At 43.7% G+C, this 17569-nt stretch overlaps 1 protein-coding gene across 2 annotated transcripts in view; it reads left to right on the top strand.

Annotated features, from left to right (window-relative positions):
• BACH2 (BTB domain and CNC homolog 2) overlaps positions 1 to 17569 on the top strand; it is a 183189-nt gene that overhangs the window by 35357 nt on the left and 130263 nt on the right. For both annotated transcript variants that reach the window (XM_054279575.1, XM_054279574.1), the window contains exon 2: positions 7553 to 7639. The gene's annotated coding sequence lies outside the window, so the exon portion shown is untranslated. The remainder of the gene's footprint in view (positions 1 to 7552; positions 7640 to 17569) is intronic.

The raw sequence follows: 17569 nt of genomic DNA, 5'->3' as shown, positions 1-17569 counted from the left end.
GGCCAGTGTATGTGCACAAAGGAACACGAGAAGAAAACAACAGATATCAACTGTATTGTGAGAAAAATATCCCTTCACCTCACAAGCCCTAGGTAAATCTCCAAAACCTCTTTTTATTACCATAAACAATATGTAGAAAAATAATTCAGGTGAAGAAGTTGCTTTAGGTTGGATATGGAAGGCGTGAGAGACACTCCTGTGGGATCGTTCAGGGTGAGCTGTTGGCAGGCACAATCCCACCACCACTTCCAGTGCTGGGACCAAGCACCGTGGCAGCAGGCAGCTCCAGTGACCTGAGCTGTGCCCTGCACACCTCCTTACACACACCACACTCACACAGTCACACGAGGCTGCCTTACCAGCAACCTGCCATACCAGACATCTGCATCTTTAAAGCAGTTGAATCATGGTGCAGTAACACAGAAACAGGAGCCCCACAGAAAACAAAGGAAACCCTGGGCTTTCCTACACTTCCAGTCTGTGTGCAAGGTAGTCTAGGGTCTTCCTGCTGATTCACTGGTTCCTGCTGTGTCTCCAAGTGTCCAGTCACCTGGCTGGCACACTGGTCCCTGTGCAAGGTGTTCACAGCACCAGTTTGTGCCCTCTTGCCTGGTGATCTTGCTATCCACGGCACAACCTGCAGTTTTCAGACTGAGCTACCTGCCCTGAATGTATTCCTTAGCAATGCCAGCTGTCATCTTGCTTCACCTTGGTGTGTATTTATCTCACCCTGGCCTGAGATACTCCTTTTTTCGTCACACGTGTCCTGTGGTGTTTTTTGAACTAGCGTGGGCTGTGGAAATAGGAGCTGCAGAGTCACCAACAAAAAATGTTACCAGTCTCCCTGTGTCATCAGGGAGTTGTATCACTGTCTGAAATGCTTTCCAGAGTGCGTGCTTTTGTGGTACCCAGAGTGCCCGGGGTTTCTTATGCTGGGAGGCGTTAGTGCTGTTATGGGAGTTTTGCCTTCATGCACCCCTACACCATGCAGTCAAGAACAGTGATGTCCACTCTCATCAGTATTTTGAGCTCTCCAGGCTTTATCCCAGGTCTGTGGAAAGACTTTTGATCTCTGCAATGGGCTTCACCCAAGGGGCCAATTTAAGTGATAGATGCATATTCCTGTTAACTCTGAAATTATGATTTTCTGCAGGGCTGATTTTTTTTTCTTCTTCCTCTTTTCTTTTTGTTTTAATGATGAAATTTCCCTTTTATTGAGATATAAAAAAACCCTCAAATTTTGTAACAACAAGGTGAAACTTATCTTTTTAGGATGTGAAGTCTCCATATGTATTTGTAGAGTACGCAGTGGAATGAGGGTTATGGCTGAGGGGAAAGCCTTTTTTATTTGCTGCTTTTAATATCCAAACACAAATTCAGAAGAAAATGGAGGAAACTGACTCAAGACTTACTAGAAACAGAAACAAATGAAAAAAATTGCCTTTTCATTTCTTGGGTTAAGTGTGGTGCTTCAAAACCATGGATATGCTCCAGACCCAACTTTTTTTGTATATGTAACAAAATGATGCAGTTTTGAGGCTTTTTCATTTAGTAGTGATGGACTTGTCAAATTTATTTTCAATAAAAGAGAATAGGATTATATGTGTGCATGAAGGCTGTGAATATTCCCTTTCCATTAGACTGTAATCTTCCACAGGCAGAAGAAGCCTGCTCACTATAGCAAGGCCAGTTGGTAGCTGTCAGGAAGCTTTCATGACACCAGCTCTTCCACCTTACTTTAAAACATCTGGTATATATCAGGGTTCTACTCACCCTTTCTGACTCTTGGAGCTGTGAAATGAAAAAGCAACTTGTATTCTTCTGTGATCAACTTTCAATTTTTCTCTGTGCAATCTAGACACATCAAAATATGTTTTGACTTGCTCCTACATCCGAAAAATACTGTACTGGTGGACTGCATAGTAAAATCCTGCAGAGAGTGAACATGAGCTGGGGGGGGGGAAGCACATGTGGTAAAATGCCAGTGGTTGTATGGACAAGGCAGAGGCAGAGTTCAAACCTCGATTTCCACTATTAACCTTCAGGGTGTTCATGCAGAACAGGTAGTCAGTGTTCTTTTGCAGACCTAAAGCTAGTATTTCCTCTAACATAAGCATGCCTAGGAAGATGCATACCAGATGATTAAAAAAATAATAGGCAGTGTGAGTACATGCAGAGAATACCTGCTTTGTTACAGGAGCATGTGTTTCCTGCAGGAGTTACAGCCCCTTGTGAGAGGAGAAAAGGATTTGTAGAACTACATGCTTTTTAAATGTCTCTCAGTGCTGAGTGCTTTCCTGAAAGTGTGTGTAGTTGGATTTTGTCTGATAGGCTATTTGGAGACCTACAGTTTGGAACAGAAGGCGGATGGTAAAATTCCATAAGGCTTTTTATGTGACATTCACAACAATAATTTTACCAAGAGTGTCTCCCTGCCCCGTTTCTCAGCTGATTAAAAATTCAGTTTCTTATTTTTGCATGTTCTGGAGGCGAAATTTTGAGAGGTCAGGGGTGACTGTTGCAGCTTCTTTTCTGTCCTCAATTCCCTAGCCTTATGGTGAAGTGTTTTTCACTGTAGTTAGTTCTGCTGTAGTGGTTAAAGACAGAAAATGTTTAGCTTAACCCTGAGGCAGCTCCAACTTTGTGCTGGATTAATTAAAAAATAGTTCTGTGTCTTCTGTAGCAACAGTGTTTGGGAGGGGAATGGAGGAAGGAGTGCTGTGCACTGGGGACAGGAGGGCTCATCACACCAGCCAGGATCCCAGCTGTCTGCTGGACATCCTGGCACTTCAGGGCAGTGTGTATTTTCTCCCAGGTCTGCCACAGCTCCTGGAGCTGAATTTTGCTTGTAATGGTCTGTCTGTAAGGGAGCTGTTCCACTATCCCAGTTGTTGTTTTTTTGGGTTTTTTTAAGTTGTTTCAACAATCCTCTTTTCCATCCTGGGGAAAATAAAAAATATCCCTTTGGAAGAGAGGCTAGGTAACTAAGTTCTGTGCTTATCCTTCATGTCATGTACTTTGTGCAAGTTAAAAGGCTTGTTCTGCCTTTCATCTTGTGTGCTGCTTTCTGCAGATATTTCCTAACTTCTCCCATGACGTTTTTGCCTGGTTCTTCAGAAGACTGTATGGACTGAAAGAGACTATTGTTTCTCCAAGAGTGCAGGCATGTGTACATCAGCTAATCTGGTTGGTACAGGATTTCAGGAGTGGTTGTTGAACTGAGGAACAGGGCTGGGATGTGTGCGCCTACAAATTCTTGTGAACAGCGTGCTCTCCTATTCTGTAAATAATATCACATTTCACTTTCTAGGTTTACCATTCATGTTTCCCCAAAAGTTGAACTCCCGAACCATGAGATGTAAACAAGGAAATGGCATACAGGAAGGTTGCAAAAGTTTGGGTTAGCAGAGACTGGAAAGGTGATCTCGTTTTCAGTCATGTGCCTGGATAGTCAGCTTCTTGATTGTGTGGAGACTCAGAACATTTGTTTTTCACAATCATCATATGTTTAAAATCTATACTTCAATTTAAACATTGTCTTTCTAGGGTTTTCCTTCCTTAGGTTTGGGTTTTCAGTTTTGAAGTACAAGATAAGCAAACAAATACTTTTTAGCCTGGTGTTTACGAGGAAGACTTTGCCAGTCGAGGTGCATTTACAAGCATTTGAGAAACTGCAATCTGAACCTCGCATTTGCAGCAAACTCATTCTGCAAAGCACTTTGGATACAAGACATCAGATGAAATTCATTGGGGTTTTTTTTCTATTTGGATGATATCACCAAGGAGCAAGGAAACCCCCAGTCACTGTTTTTGTTTACAACCAGCACCTCATCAGATGAAACCTTGCCACATACTTGTTTCCCCTCCTGGGAGCATTACCTAAAAGATGATGGTGCTGGGATAACTCCAGCTTCCTTGTGGTGACCCAGATCTCTGCTGGTGATGAGATCTCTATCTCTGCTGGGCACAGAGCAAGAACAGCAGTTGTGTTTACCACTGCAGATCCACGGGCATGTTCCCATACAGTGTTTACAGGCTTGTCAGCACCCTTGCAATGCCTTGGCTATTGTTGCTGACATGCCCTTGTCTGCCGGCGAAAGGCAGGATTTTGTTCCACAGTCTGGTTTCATGTAGGTCTCGTAAGAGGGTGTGAGGCAACTTTAGGGTGGTTTTAAATACTACTTTTAAGTATGAGACAGCATAAAAATCCTGGTAGATTTGTTCGGGGGTTTTTTTTGCAGCAAAAACATTGTATTACTGACAGCTGTCTGCATCTCGACTTTGGTAGAGTTTCTTTGCTTGGTCAGGAATAATTGCTGCTTGCAAAACAGCTCCTTGGTACTAGAGGGTGCAGGCTGGGAAGACTGACACTTGCTGGTAGTTTAAGAATTTATGAGGATTTATTCTGTGGTTTGTTGATGGGATTTGGTTGGCTGAAATGCTTTTTGATGAATGCACAGGAATTCTCAGGTATGGATAAAAGCACTTGGTGATATTCAATCAAAGAGGATAGAGAAGAAAGATTGTGAAGTAAGGAGGACATGGGGAGTTGTCTGGCTTCTTTTTATTTACAGGGTGTCGTATTTAACAAGGACTTACAGCTTCACCCATAGTCTTGTGTGTTTTTAGCACTGCTAGACCAAACTGCCATGTTGGCTACCCTTGAAGGGTTTCCCCAAGGCTTCCGTTGGATGCAACATGGGTCGGCTTCCTTGCATCAGAGCCACCTCACTGTTTGTCCAAGTGGTGTTTCCGAAAGTGCACATCCTTTTCAGCAGCCCATGGTCACAGTACGGAGTGCTGGAAACAGTCTATGTAGCTGTCTCTTCCTGTCCAGGACTTCTTTTGTGTTAGAGTCCTGCTGTAGCCAGGAGTGTTTGAGACATGCTTCTGCTGACAGTTTTCTGCTCTGCACTCCTGAGGATTGGATGTAGGGCAGTTTGGAGGGTTCCTCACAGTGGCACTCCCTATTTACAGTCAGTGAATTCATTAGCGCCTGAATTATTTACCTTAAAGAATTCAAGTCCTGAATTATTTACCTTTAAGGTCTGTCTTCCTGTGTTGTGCATTTGGTTGACTGTGGGCCTGTGCTCTGTTATAAGCTATTAATGTCTAAGGTAGCATAATATCCAAGGAAGTTTCAGCTATTTACTGGTAATTTTATTTTCATACATAAATACATTGCAACATTACAGCTGATCTTTAAGGTCCCTTCTGACCCAAAGCATTCTATGAGTCTATAAGTTCAGAGTGACACTCTGGTATAAAATGGATTTGTGCAAATCTTGTAAATGCATGGACAGTTTTTGAGTATTTCATCACACTCTTCTCTTTCTGCGAGTCGCCTGCCTGCTGCCAGCTGTAGCTGCAAACCCTGGGCAAACTCCCTATTCAGCATCTTGTTTTTTCCCTGCTGTCCCATATTTGGCCCATATTTTTATTTATGGCATGGCACTCAAAGCCTACTGAAGAAGTTTGTAATTTCCTCACTATCTTACTCCATTTACCAGTGTCAGGCTTCAGGATTTGACAGATGATTTGGGAAGCCCCACTTTGCAGGAAGAGACTTAAGAGGACAAAGGATCCTGAGGATGTTACAGCCTTGCTGCTGAGATGTCTCTATACTTCCTAGTGTTTCGTGTACTGGAAATACAGTTCCCTTCTGCTGTGACTGTTCATTACATTTAGTTGAGAGAAGCCAGGTTTTCAGGTTGGTTAGGAATTCACTGTTAATGGCCACTTGAGGGATACTGAGTTTAAATGACTGGTGTGGAGCTTCATTGGAGCTGCGTGGCAGCTCTCCAAGGCACAGCTCATCTGCCTGGATGCTGAGAGGGTGGCAGGGAGTGTCAGGGTGGCTGCCATCCTTGCTGCCAACAGCTGTTAGAGTTGTCATGCACTCTTGCCCTGAAGCCCTGATGCACAGCTCAGGTACATCCCCTGTGCCAAGAGTGAAGGCAGCTGCAGCATGCAGCGCTCACCTGCCACATTTCCCTCCCTCCTCAGGGCTGAGTGCTTGAACTCATCAGCCTTCTCTCTTCAACATACCTGTGGTGCACCAAAGACTTTGCAGGAAGCAAACAAATGGCATTGTGCTGTGGCATAATACAGTCTTGGACGTGGTTCTTCAGCAGTGCTGCAGCTGTACAGCCAGCAGGCAGTTAGTTCTCCATGCCTAACCCCAGTTCTTGCTCTCTCCCCATCCAACCCTCCAATTTTCTGTCCCCATTAAGTGAATTTTCTTGTTCTGACATGTTTTTCCCTGCCATTCTCTGGCCCAGATCTTGACTGCTCCGTTTTGAGCATAGATGACTCCAGGATGCAGTGGGGAGGTCACCTGGATCAGGAGACCCTCCTTGCTTGGGAGGGGGCCCTGGTCTCATTGGCAGCAGATGCCAGAGGCAATGGTCACTTCTGTTCTGCTCTGCCCTGCACTAGACTGTGTTCATTGTTTTGTGTGGCATCAAGCTAAAACCAGGTTTAAACTCTGTTCCAGAGATTGCAAGAATTTTGCCTTTCCAGCTGATTTTTTGAGAATGTCTCAGTCACACTGCTGTGACCAAAATCTTGCAGCAAAACTTTGTGTCAGTCATCCATGTCAACAATGGGCAGAGTATGCCAAAGGCCTGAGCCCTGAAATGCAGGAAGGGTATGGCTGCCATATCCCCCAGCCTGTGCTCTCTGTCTGGGTTTAATTGTGTATGCCCTTGTGAAGGTAGGCAAGGGACCATGAGCACATGGTTGAGTTGCATCTCTTTTTTCAGAGAAAACAATGAAAAACTAATGGTATTTCCAGTACTGAAAATCCAGTTTCCTTTACTGAGCATGTGTCTTCTGTCCATTCAGAGGGGTTGGGGGTGGGTGTTTGAGGTTGTGTCTTCAGCTGGACTTCTACCATATGGGCTTTTTTCTTCCTTATTTAAATGTCTTCTATGAAGTGTATTGGCAGGAGAATTTGACACTAAACTTAAAGCTACTAATATGGGAAGCGAGGAGTAAACACAGACTGAAAGACCCTTTTGATAATTTTAAGTGGAATCACTACTTAAATCATGTTGTAGGTACAGAGTATGGAGAAACTTTATGATTAAGTAATCTACCATCAGTGCAATTTTGCAAGTATTTTTACATCACTGCTGTGGTTATTAGTGGCATGTATTTGCTGTTGATACTGAAAGAAATTTAATGAGCTTTCTCTCCCTCTGTATTTTTGCTTTTGGTGGCACTGTCTGCTTGGCATTGGTCCCGGTGCTGCCAGGCAGGATGGCCTGGGAAGAGGGCAGAGGATTTGGACATAGGAGAGCTGTGTTCTTCTGTGTAGCTCTACAAGTGGAGGGCTGTGGTATCTCATCTGCCTCTCCAAACTGGTATCTGTTGCTTCTGTTTGATCGATGAGTAATTTTGGGGAAAAAACTTTTTCTTGTTTAATATTTTTATGAGATGAGGCAGAAAACAAAAGACCTGAATATCTACTGCAAAACTGCTATAATGCAAATAATAGATAATTGCTTGCAGTTAATCAATTATCTCTTTTGTTTTGTTTTTCACACAGAGCAATGAGGCAAGAGAGAAGTTTTTAAAAACAGAAAAATGTGATTTCATAAACATCGTTGTTGGCAGGAGGACTCAGTGGATTCAGGTAATAATGTGACACCACTTTTTATTATGCTTTAAAAACTGGCTGGGTTTCAGGCTGCCAGTGGCCCTTTGTTCAGGGGCTGAGGAGTAGGGGAAGGTGACAAGGTATAACAAGCCCCAGTAGCTGGCTATTAATTCATTCAGACCAGATGAGAGGGTGTGAGTAATCCCACAGTGCTGGGGAGTGATGCTGGGGCTGCAGTAGCTTCCTGCTTTATGTCAGGCTGTTGTATCTGAGACTGGGTTTTTTGTTTTGTTGGGGGTTTTTTACGGGCTTTTTTCTGACCCTAGGAGATTCTCTCCTTCGACCTCTTACAGCTTCGTTGATGTAGGCGGGGACGCTCCATGCCTGTTTCATGGGAGAAGGTCAAATGATCAGCAGTCCCTTCAGACTGCAGAACCCTGAATCTGCAAATATTTCCCTTGAATTCCCCCTTTAAAAGGATTTCTGGATCAGAGCAGATCATTATCTGCTGAAAGACCCACACCTAGACCTTTACTGCTTTAGAGAACGACTGCCGATTGTTTTCTGTGTGTGAAGACAATTTCTCATTGCATGGTTGTAGGAAACCTAATGTGTGATATTTAAGCATACTAATGTTTGCAACATATTATCTTGAATTAACGGACTTGAACATATTTAGATCCCCTTTTGTAGGAAAAGTAAAATCCTAGCTAAAATGCATCTCTTATGGTTTAAATAATTTTAATTATTTCCCTCACTGAAGGGGAGTGCAGAATGAAGGCAGGGGGAGTGTACAGTGCTAATTGCACTCCACATTTGTAATTGGGAGCAGATCCTATCCTCAATCTTCTTAGGCAATCCTAGTGAAGTCATCAGGCTTTTCACAAGCATATGGTTTTCCCCACGCCTGTTTGATTCTGGGATAAGGGCCTACGGTGTGCTTTTTCTTTCACTGATTTCTCATACAGAGGAAGTTTGAAAAATATGCATCATCTTTTCCAATGTAGGTTTCTAGCAACAGTTGAAGAAGTTGTTGAAGAAGTTCTGCAGTATTTTTTGAGATCAGCAAAGCTTTTATTGCTTTAGACTGAGCTGTTTCTAACTGGCAAGTGCATTTTCTTCGTTAGGTGCAAGGTGAGGAAAAAAGCAGTTGTGGCTTTGCATTGCTGTAGTCATGACCAAGAAGGACATTTAGAAAGCATATGAATGGGTGTGGATTTGATATTTCCTAAAACCAGCTTTTTTTAGTATTAAATTACATACTCCAGGAAGCTAGTTGCTGTATCAACATTGGTATAATGACACATTATTTAAAAAAATCAATATCCAGTCATAGAAACAAGTCCTGGTGTAAGCAGTTGGGTGCTTACAGCTGTGATTTGTATGTATTTGCAAATGTAATGGGCTTTTTTTTTCCCTTGTAGCACTGGTAACTTGGATAAACACAGTATGTGTGACTCATTGCAGAATATAAACTTACTTTAAAGGAGCAAGTGTTGGATTCGCTGAATATCCTATTGCTTGCATCCCTGAATACTTTCTTGCAATAGGTCATGATTAATCTTAAATTGGCCAGCCTGAGGGGAAAATTACTGCTGATGTCCCATAGGTACTTCAGAAACAAACGGAATGATGGAAGTGCTTTAAAAACATAAATAGTAGTTAGAATTCATAAAGTCGTAAAGCAAACATATGGTACAAGGCCTTCTAAAATACAACACTTGAAAGCTTTTTTTATCGTTTCAGAAAGAGCTTGTTTAGTTATCACAGGAAGAGTAAATATTTTCATTCCTTTTTCTTCAGCACACTCTCATTCCATTTATCTTTCTCTTTTTCCTTTTGTACTTCATTTTATCCCCCCAGAGCGTTCTTATTGTGGTGGGATGGGGGACCAACACCTGATGTCCGTAGAAAGCCCTGCATGAGAACAGGAGATAAAACTGCTATTGGTCCTCCTGTTGTTAGGTACATCCTTGAAGTCCTTTTGCAGTGTCGGCACAGAGTTGATGTAATCCAAACTGAGCACTCGCTGTGCGCATGTGTGCGTGAGCGAGACGTGATGGACACTGCAGCGGCTCCTGGGCCACTCGAGAGCACACTGATGTTTTAATGCGATACATTGGTGATGGGGGATGCAGTCCCTCTGAGTGTGTGTGTTCACACACGTGTGTAGGCGTGTGAGATCACGGAGGGCAGCACAACACAGCTCTTCTGCTGCACCTTTGGTGGGGTGGTTGTGGTCTCACTGCTTCGAGCCATTAGTGGGACAGGGAGGTGAAGCTGCTGCTGGAAAGGGGTGGAAGGAGGAAGATGGGGAGCAGAGGAGTGGGGAGCCGGGTGGGGACCAGGGGCCAGGGAGGAAGACACAGCTCCAGAGGGAAATACTCTGTGCTTTGCAGTTGCTTGTGTGGATAGAAACCAGATGGTGCACTGGAACACCCGCTCACTTGGGCGGCGGCGGAGCCAAACATATGGTTAATGGTTAGGAGAAAGAGCTTTTCGAGCCAGGGCTTTGCTGACTGCCTCGCATTACAGATTGTTGCAGTGTGTCATTACATTGCCAAACTAAGTGCTTAATACCCGCTGCGGGCGCTGGGCAGGCATTTGCAGGAAGGATGCAGAGGCTCCCTGGTCAGGGCGGGAGGCTGACATCATGTACGGCCCCCTGCCACACCCCCCCACACCCCCTTTCCCCTCTGGAAACCCCATAAATCTCCCCATTTACAAGCCCAAATCTACAGCAGGCAGTTTTCCTGCTCTGAGTGTCTTTAAGGCATTTATTTCCAACAGCGAATGGTTAGTTTTGCCTTTTTTTGTGCCTTTTGTTTTTGGTCCTCAAGCAGCCGAGTTCACTGAGGCTGCAGCACCACACTTACATGTCCAGCATCCGAAGTTCCTGCTCTGGGATCTTTGGGCGACACCAGACCCCATGTTATCTAAGGAACTGCTGAGCTCATTCATCTTCTTTTCACGGCCCGCTTCCTTTTATTTTTAGCCAAATCCGTCAGGCCTGACAGGCGGGTAATTTGAGCCAGAGAAAGGGCAAAGCTCCAGGTCCTTTCCACAAAGCAATTCTTCTCCTCCCTCCTGGGAAGGCTCCAAACTTGGCCTGCTCCAGGCAGATGGATTTGTTGAGTCATGTGAGATCATTTACACAAAAACACAGCGAGGCAGTGAAAAGGAAAAAAAAAAAACGGGGAAAGAAAAAAGAGAAAAAGGTGGGGGGGAAGGGGTGGGAGAGCATGCACTGCCGGGGCTGCTGTGAGCGTAGGAAATGTGCTGCGAGGCAGCTAGACAGAGGAATGCAGCAGATTCATTCTTGTATAAGGTAATGTCTCGTTTACAGTACAGGGTGGAGCCAGCACGGAGGAGAAATCTTTCGAAAACAGATTACTCATTTAAAACAAAAATTCTCCTTAAAATAAATAATAATAATAAAAAAGAAATAATAAAACACGCAAAATAACAACGCGAGCGGTGCGCACGGGTGCGCAACAAAGGCGGCGTTGTTGACAGCACCGGATTACAGTAGCGGTAAACTCCGGGCTGGGAGGTTGCTGGAAAATGAGTTTGCTCCGTGATGCAACTGGAGTTTGCTTTGTCTGGCCGCCAGTGCAGGGGAGACTGCGAGTCCAGCAGCAGCAGGGCACGCTTTGCTCCATCCAGGGATGGTTTCAGACAGTGGGGAGGGATGGAGCCAGCAGTTAGGGATCCTGAGCAGTCAGGCTGGGGGGGCATCATTAACAGTAAAAATGAGGGGGGGTATGCGAGGAGGGGGTGGGAGACAACCTCTTCTTGCTTTGGTTTTGAGCTGGTTGTGGCATCATCTTTGTTGCACCAAGGAGTAAATTGCATTTATTCAGTTGAATGTGAATTTTGTTTTCGTTTGCAACCTAAGCTAACCCCAGCATGTTGGGTTTTGGTTTTTTAAGTGGGTGGTAAGAGAGAACATGAAACTTGGAGCTTTTCAGATCTTGTTACATCCTAGAGAATTAGGTTGGGTTAATTTATGCAGTGTTCTAACAAGATGCGTTCAAAGCTTTAAATAGACTGTATTTAAGTATTGTTAATATAACTCCCAGTTACTCCAGTTTTCTTAGCAAGCCAGTATCTAAATGTTACTGTTTTGTCCCAGTGGTGATTAAAAATTAAGAATAGAAGTAGAAACTGGAACTGGAAATTGGTGGGAAACATGCAGTAAAACAAGTCCATTGCAAAGTATTTCCTAAAATTCTCAGCAACAGTTAAGGAACTTGGGGGAGCATGTAAACAACGATTTGTATTTTAACATGACGTGTTCTCCTGCTGAGTAGTATCTTCTGCATTGCTGACTCCACAGCAATGTCTGTTGAGGTGCTTTCCTCTGGGGAAGGGAGGGTTTGTCTGGAGCTTGCCTCCCTCTAACTTGACCTTGTCTTTCCCTTTTTCTCCTCCTGCTGCTTTTTTACACTTTTGTCTGAAAGACGGCTGGCTTTCCCAGCCCGCTCGCTCTGCTGGGCTGAGCCGCTGAGCACAGCACGTTCAGCGTGGGGAGGGCCTTCCCTTCTGGGCTTGGAGCTTTCTCACTCGGTGGAAACCTTTTGTCTTGTCTGTCCCTTGATGAGGCCACCTCGTTACTTATGTACAAGGAGCACTTGGCAACATCCCAAGTCCCAGCTGGGGTCCTGCAGGGCACAGACCCCCCATCAGCTGATGTCTGGTGTGAGGATCAGCAGAGGGACAGAACTACAAAGATGAGCAGTGCAGCCCGGCTTGGGACCTAGATGGTGCAATAAGCTGTGGCTGGCTTGGGACCTAGGTGGTGCAATAAGCTGTGGCCGTAGCAGAGCAGCCTTTAATAGGGAATGGCTGTCGATTGCTCTGAGATCCTTGGAAGGGTTCTGGAGAAGGACAGCACTGTTATTTATTCTGTTTGCATAGTTACTGTAACTTTCTTTCCCTTTTTCCCCAAAAACCTATTCATCCTACATTTTCTGTTGCTGTGAGCAACATTTCCTGTTGTTACCCAGAGCTGCAATTCCAGTTAAATTCTCACTTTGTAAAGCTAATCTCTCAGCAGTGGGTGTGGGATTTCCAGAAGAAAATGCATTTGCGAAGAGCCAGTTTTTAAGATTTTTGTCTTAGTGGACCATTCTGCAAAACTCCTTTTTAAACTATTCACATTCATTATTGGTTGAAAGCTCTAGCTTCGTCTCTATTTATGGCACTTAGAAGACTGGTAAGTCTTTCATTCCCCTACGGAGTGCCCCAGTCCTCAACGTCTCCTTTTTCCGCTTCAAAGATGCCACATGTGTTGCTTTTTGCATCTGTACGTCAGACAAGCAGCCCGACTAGGCAGGTTTCGGGAACTGTTTATGACCTGTCTATCGGGAAAATCAGCCTTGCTCTTCCTTCCCCCTCTTTCACAGCCGCTCAACTTCCTCTCCTTCTTCTTAAAGTGTGTTGATGCTATCAGCCCCCTAATTCTTTTATCTCACTTCTCCTATCGTTTCCATTCTTCTGTCTGTCTCATGATTAGACTAGAAATTTCTCTGCTGCTGCTGGCCTCTTCCCTCCTGGCACGTACTGTGGCGCTGCCTCCTTTGGGATCTGAGAGGGATAAGTATGGAGTTCATACATGTTGAATCATGTCTTGTGGTTGGCACCAGTTTGCAAAGGTAGAGGACATTGTCTATGGCAATTTTTCTTTTAATTAGTTGCTTTAAACTACTAATTCTCTCCCTCCTAGGTTGGAGGATGAGCAGGATGTCCCCACCAAGGCTTGGGAAGGGAGGCACTGAGAACCTCCTGCTGAGGTTGCTCAACTTCCTTATGTTGTGACAAGGAGAGAGGTGCTAGGAGAGAGGTAACCCTCTATGTTTGATGTCACATTATCCTTTCATGGGACAGGATAGTGATTCTCTCCCTTGGAAAACTTAGGCAAACTTTATAGTACTGTGCAGTGATATCTAATGTGAATGGCCCAAGCGTCCATTTATGAGACTTAGGAAATAACCTCAAAATAAATAAATAAATCCCTAGCCTTCCTTCCCCCTAACAGAAAATTATAGACGTTATAGTGTAGTGGTGGCAATTTCCTCTTTGTCGTGTGTTCATCCAAAGGACATTTCAGGGGAGAGACAAGATTTATTCTAAACAGTTCAGTCTAAATAAATTTTTCTCATCCAGCAATGAATTGATGCAGCAGTGAAGTGCAGGACTGTTTGTAATGTATTTGAAACCTAGCTGTTTTCTGGATGCAGCCAAATCCCATTAACTGCAATTTCCCTGCTTCCTTTTTCCTCCTGTTGAGCCTTCTGGATAGCAGCTTTTCTTAACAGCTTGTTTGTAGAATCTGCTCCGAAATCTCCCAGTGGCTTCACTCTGCTCAAAGCAAGGGAAACTCTGGGAGCAGCTTATTACCTGCTTATCATCCAGTTTCCATTTCTGTTAGAAAGTCTCCATCGGCCATAGACCAAACAAGCTTAAATCTCTTTGCCTTCTGTATGGTCAAGCACAGCGGAGGTAAAAGTTCTTTTGGAGATTAAATTTTTGGTTTAAGGTTAAGGTTTGTTAAGTGATACATCAGTCTAGATAGCATTTGTGTACAAAATTGCCTTCTTGAATTTCCTTGGAGCATCCTTAGGGAACCTTAAAAGTTGTCTGAAAGTTGCTAGCGAGTATGCTCAAGCACCCTCTGACAGTGCCTTTGCAGTAGCAGGTTTTCAAGTCTGTGTTAAAAAATACAAAGTTGTTTTAAGGCTCTGTTCATTTCATTAGCTTTTCACTGATAGCTCCTGTAGCATTACTAACTGCTAATGTGATCCTTTAGTTTATTGCCCTGATTTTGTTATAAATTAAATTGGTGTCAGTGAAAGTCACTTCTGATCAGATGCTGTAGAAATGTCTTTTTTTTAACCTCTTTGCAGCTTTTGTACAATTAATGGTAACATACTGTTGTTTCTTGATAAGTTCATTCATGTTTAATAGCTTTTTGTGAGCCATATTTGGCTTTTAAGTGGATGTATCACAGCTTTTGAAGCATTTTGGTGGCTAAATAGCTGGGATTAGACATTCCAATTGCTCTTGCCAATTGTTTTCCAGTGTTCATACTGAACTCTGTGTGTTACAAAAATGTTTTTAGTTATAGCCTTGTCGGACTTGTTTAAGGAGAAGAAATGTCCTCATTTTTCAGAGAAGTTTATCTGGGATTGAGTGGAATTATATTAATGTTTTTTTCTCACTTGATCAAATTTTAAGTGCCAAGATGAAAGGCCCACTCTTACTTGCAAAAATAAGACTTGCTTTTGCAGGAGTGGAGCAATTTATCTTCTGTATCTGCTTCACTAATTGCAGCCTGTAAAGACCCTAAAGAGTCCTGCTAGTCAACAATTTCCTAACCACAACCAGGGAAAAATCAGATTTAAAATGCACTTAACTGATGCTCCGTTCCACATTTTAATACCTCTTGATTACTGTGGTCACAGCATAAATAAATACATTTGATTGCTTACTGGATCATGCAAGTATTGGATGCCTTCCTCCCTCATCACAATAGTCCTTGGATCAAAGATAACTGTTGTCATAAAACCCTAAGCTGTTGAGTAGGTAAAAGGGAATACCATACATGGGAAAATAAACCAGCACCCACAAGGTAGCTTCTTACTACAAAGTAATGAGATTTCTATTACAAAATTCAACTTGTTATTTTCTATTTGAATACTTTTAAAAATTAATAATAAAATACTGAAAAATAAACTTGTTGTGCATTCTGGGAGAATGGCATGGGATAATTAACATGGGATATCTGTCTATTTGGTTTTGAGTTGATTGCTAATTGGTTTCCACATTCTAGTACCATGAATGGATTTGAAGCCCCTGTGGTGGGCTTGGACTGGTCTGGACCAGCTCAGACTCGTTGCTGCCCTTCTCCATGCTGTTCACTGTGGTTAACGGTGTCCAGAAGGATGGCAGGACCCAGATAGTTATGAATAAATAATTCTCCTGCTGGGATGCCCTGCTTGGACACAAGCATCAGTGCAGCCTTTTTTGCAGCAGTGGTGTCGTAGGCAGTGGGACTGCCTGGGAGGACGCCGTGGGTAGCACTGCACTGCTGAGGGTACGGGTGGCACAGCCAGACCTGCTCCGATGGCTTTGTGAGAGCGAGAGGTTAAAAGGACAAGGGTAAACCACGGTCTGAAACAGACTCTTGCATGGGGCAGGTCTGTTCTTGGGTGACACTCATTTGGTTGTGCAGCTCAAGTGCAGCAGGAGTTTCACCCCTGCCCACAGGCTGACAATCACACGCTCAATGGGAAGTTACTTTTCTGCTGGGTTTTGCCCCCAGTGAGTGTTGTCATTGGACATAAGAGAAAATTAAGGGGCAGAGGTTTATGGGGTATCATAGCCTGTTCACCGTTTAAAATAAATCTTCTGTGATTAATTCTCCATGGGGCAAAAGGAGAGAGGGGTTTGCACTCTAAACTCTGGAGAATTTTTAGTATTTAATGCTAATTTTAACCCTGAAGCATTAGTGAATTAAGTAGAGCTCCAAGTGCTGCAGTTAGCCTTCAACAGGAAACACTGGATAGCATTGCTGAAGGAGTGATGATAGCGGGGAGTTCCCATATGCATGCAGTGGCATTTCTATGAGAACTAAAGGTTAGTATTTCCAAACACAAGTGGAAATGCACATGAATTGGTGACACATATTTTGGTTTTCAGTACAGTAGGTGGCAGGAGAGACAAAGTGACAGTTTGGCTGGGGTGGCTGCTGGTCCACCTGCCATAGTAACAAATGATGGTCTACACCAAGTACTGTGGAATAAACGTGACATTGTATTGCCAGGTGCTTTTGTGAGGTCTGTCCTCTGCTGTGATCAACACAATGCCATAACAAGACAGGAACACTGGATATTGCAATGTCCCCGTGTCAAATGCCACAACATGTACTTGTCGTGCTTTTGTACAATGTCTTCTGGCACACGTCAGGGACCAGAGGTTTTGTGGCAGCCTATGCCAGTCCCAGTTACGACCACTCGTTGTCTTTCTCTTCCTACCTTGTCCTTGGCCAGGACTTGCCCCATTCCCTCTTGTGCCAGTGGTGGTGCTTATGAAGCTGACCATAATATGCTTGATGGGGTAAAGCCAGTCATCAGCAAACTAAGCTAAAGACAGGGTTGGACTTTGTACAGCTCAGCAGAAGCATTTCACCTCATGGTTGTGAAAACAGTGTTGAGGTAAAGAAGTAAGTGATAGGAAAAGGCACTGACAAATTCAGGCAATGGAGTGCACCCTTGATCCCCCCTATCAAACAGGATGGATGACAGTGAAGTAGACACCAGCAACTTCTCTAAGCCAACAGCTGATAGACTTCTGCAGTTGCATAAAACAGCCTTAAAGGCCTGAAAAACTTTTTAAGTACATAAGAGTCTTTCCTAATGGTGAGGTAAACTGAAGTGAAGTTAGTGGCATTTTCCCTTTGTCTCTTAGACATATGTCTCCTTCTTTAGGTCAAAGGGACATTCCTCATCCCACTTCAGTGAAGGTGAGCAGATTGTTTCCTTTCTTATTTATGGGAGGTTTGGTCTCCCAGTGCCCCCAAGGACAAAATCTGCTCTGGTGCATGTGTAACTTAAGCAATGTCAATGAGATTGTAAAACAGAGAAGGTGATTTGGCTCTGGGTTTGTAACTGGAGAAAGGAAGAGCTTTTGTCCATTGATTTATAGGGAAATTAGTGCATGGCTAAAATATGCCCACCTGTTTGCTGTGCTTTTTTCCTGAGGATTGTTCCCTGAAGGACTTCTGGTCCTGGTGGAAACAACTTCATTGTGCAGCCCTGCCTTAGAGCCAAGAAGAGCAGATAGTATATGACTCATACTTGTCAGAAGAAGCTTCCAGTGGTGGCTTTAGTCCTCCCTTTATCTGTATTTGGACATAAAATTTGAATTCTGGCGTATCAAAACATGCACGTATGATGGCCTAAA

The sequence above is a fragment of the Melozone crissalis genome, unplaced genomic scaffold (genome assembly GCF_028551555.1).
Source record: "Melozone crissalis strain CALT ecotype California unplaced genomic scaffold, PUWL_Pcris_2 ptg000027l_1, whole genome shotgun sequence".
NCBI lineage: Eukaryota > Metazoa > Chordata > Aves > Passeriformes > Passerellidae > Melozone > Melozone crissalis.
This window is presented reverse-complemented; position numbering and strand designations above follow the sequence as displayed.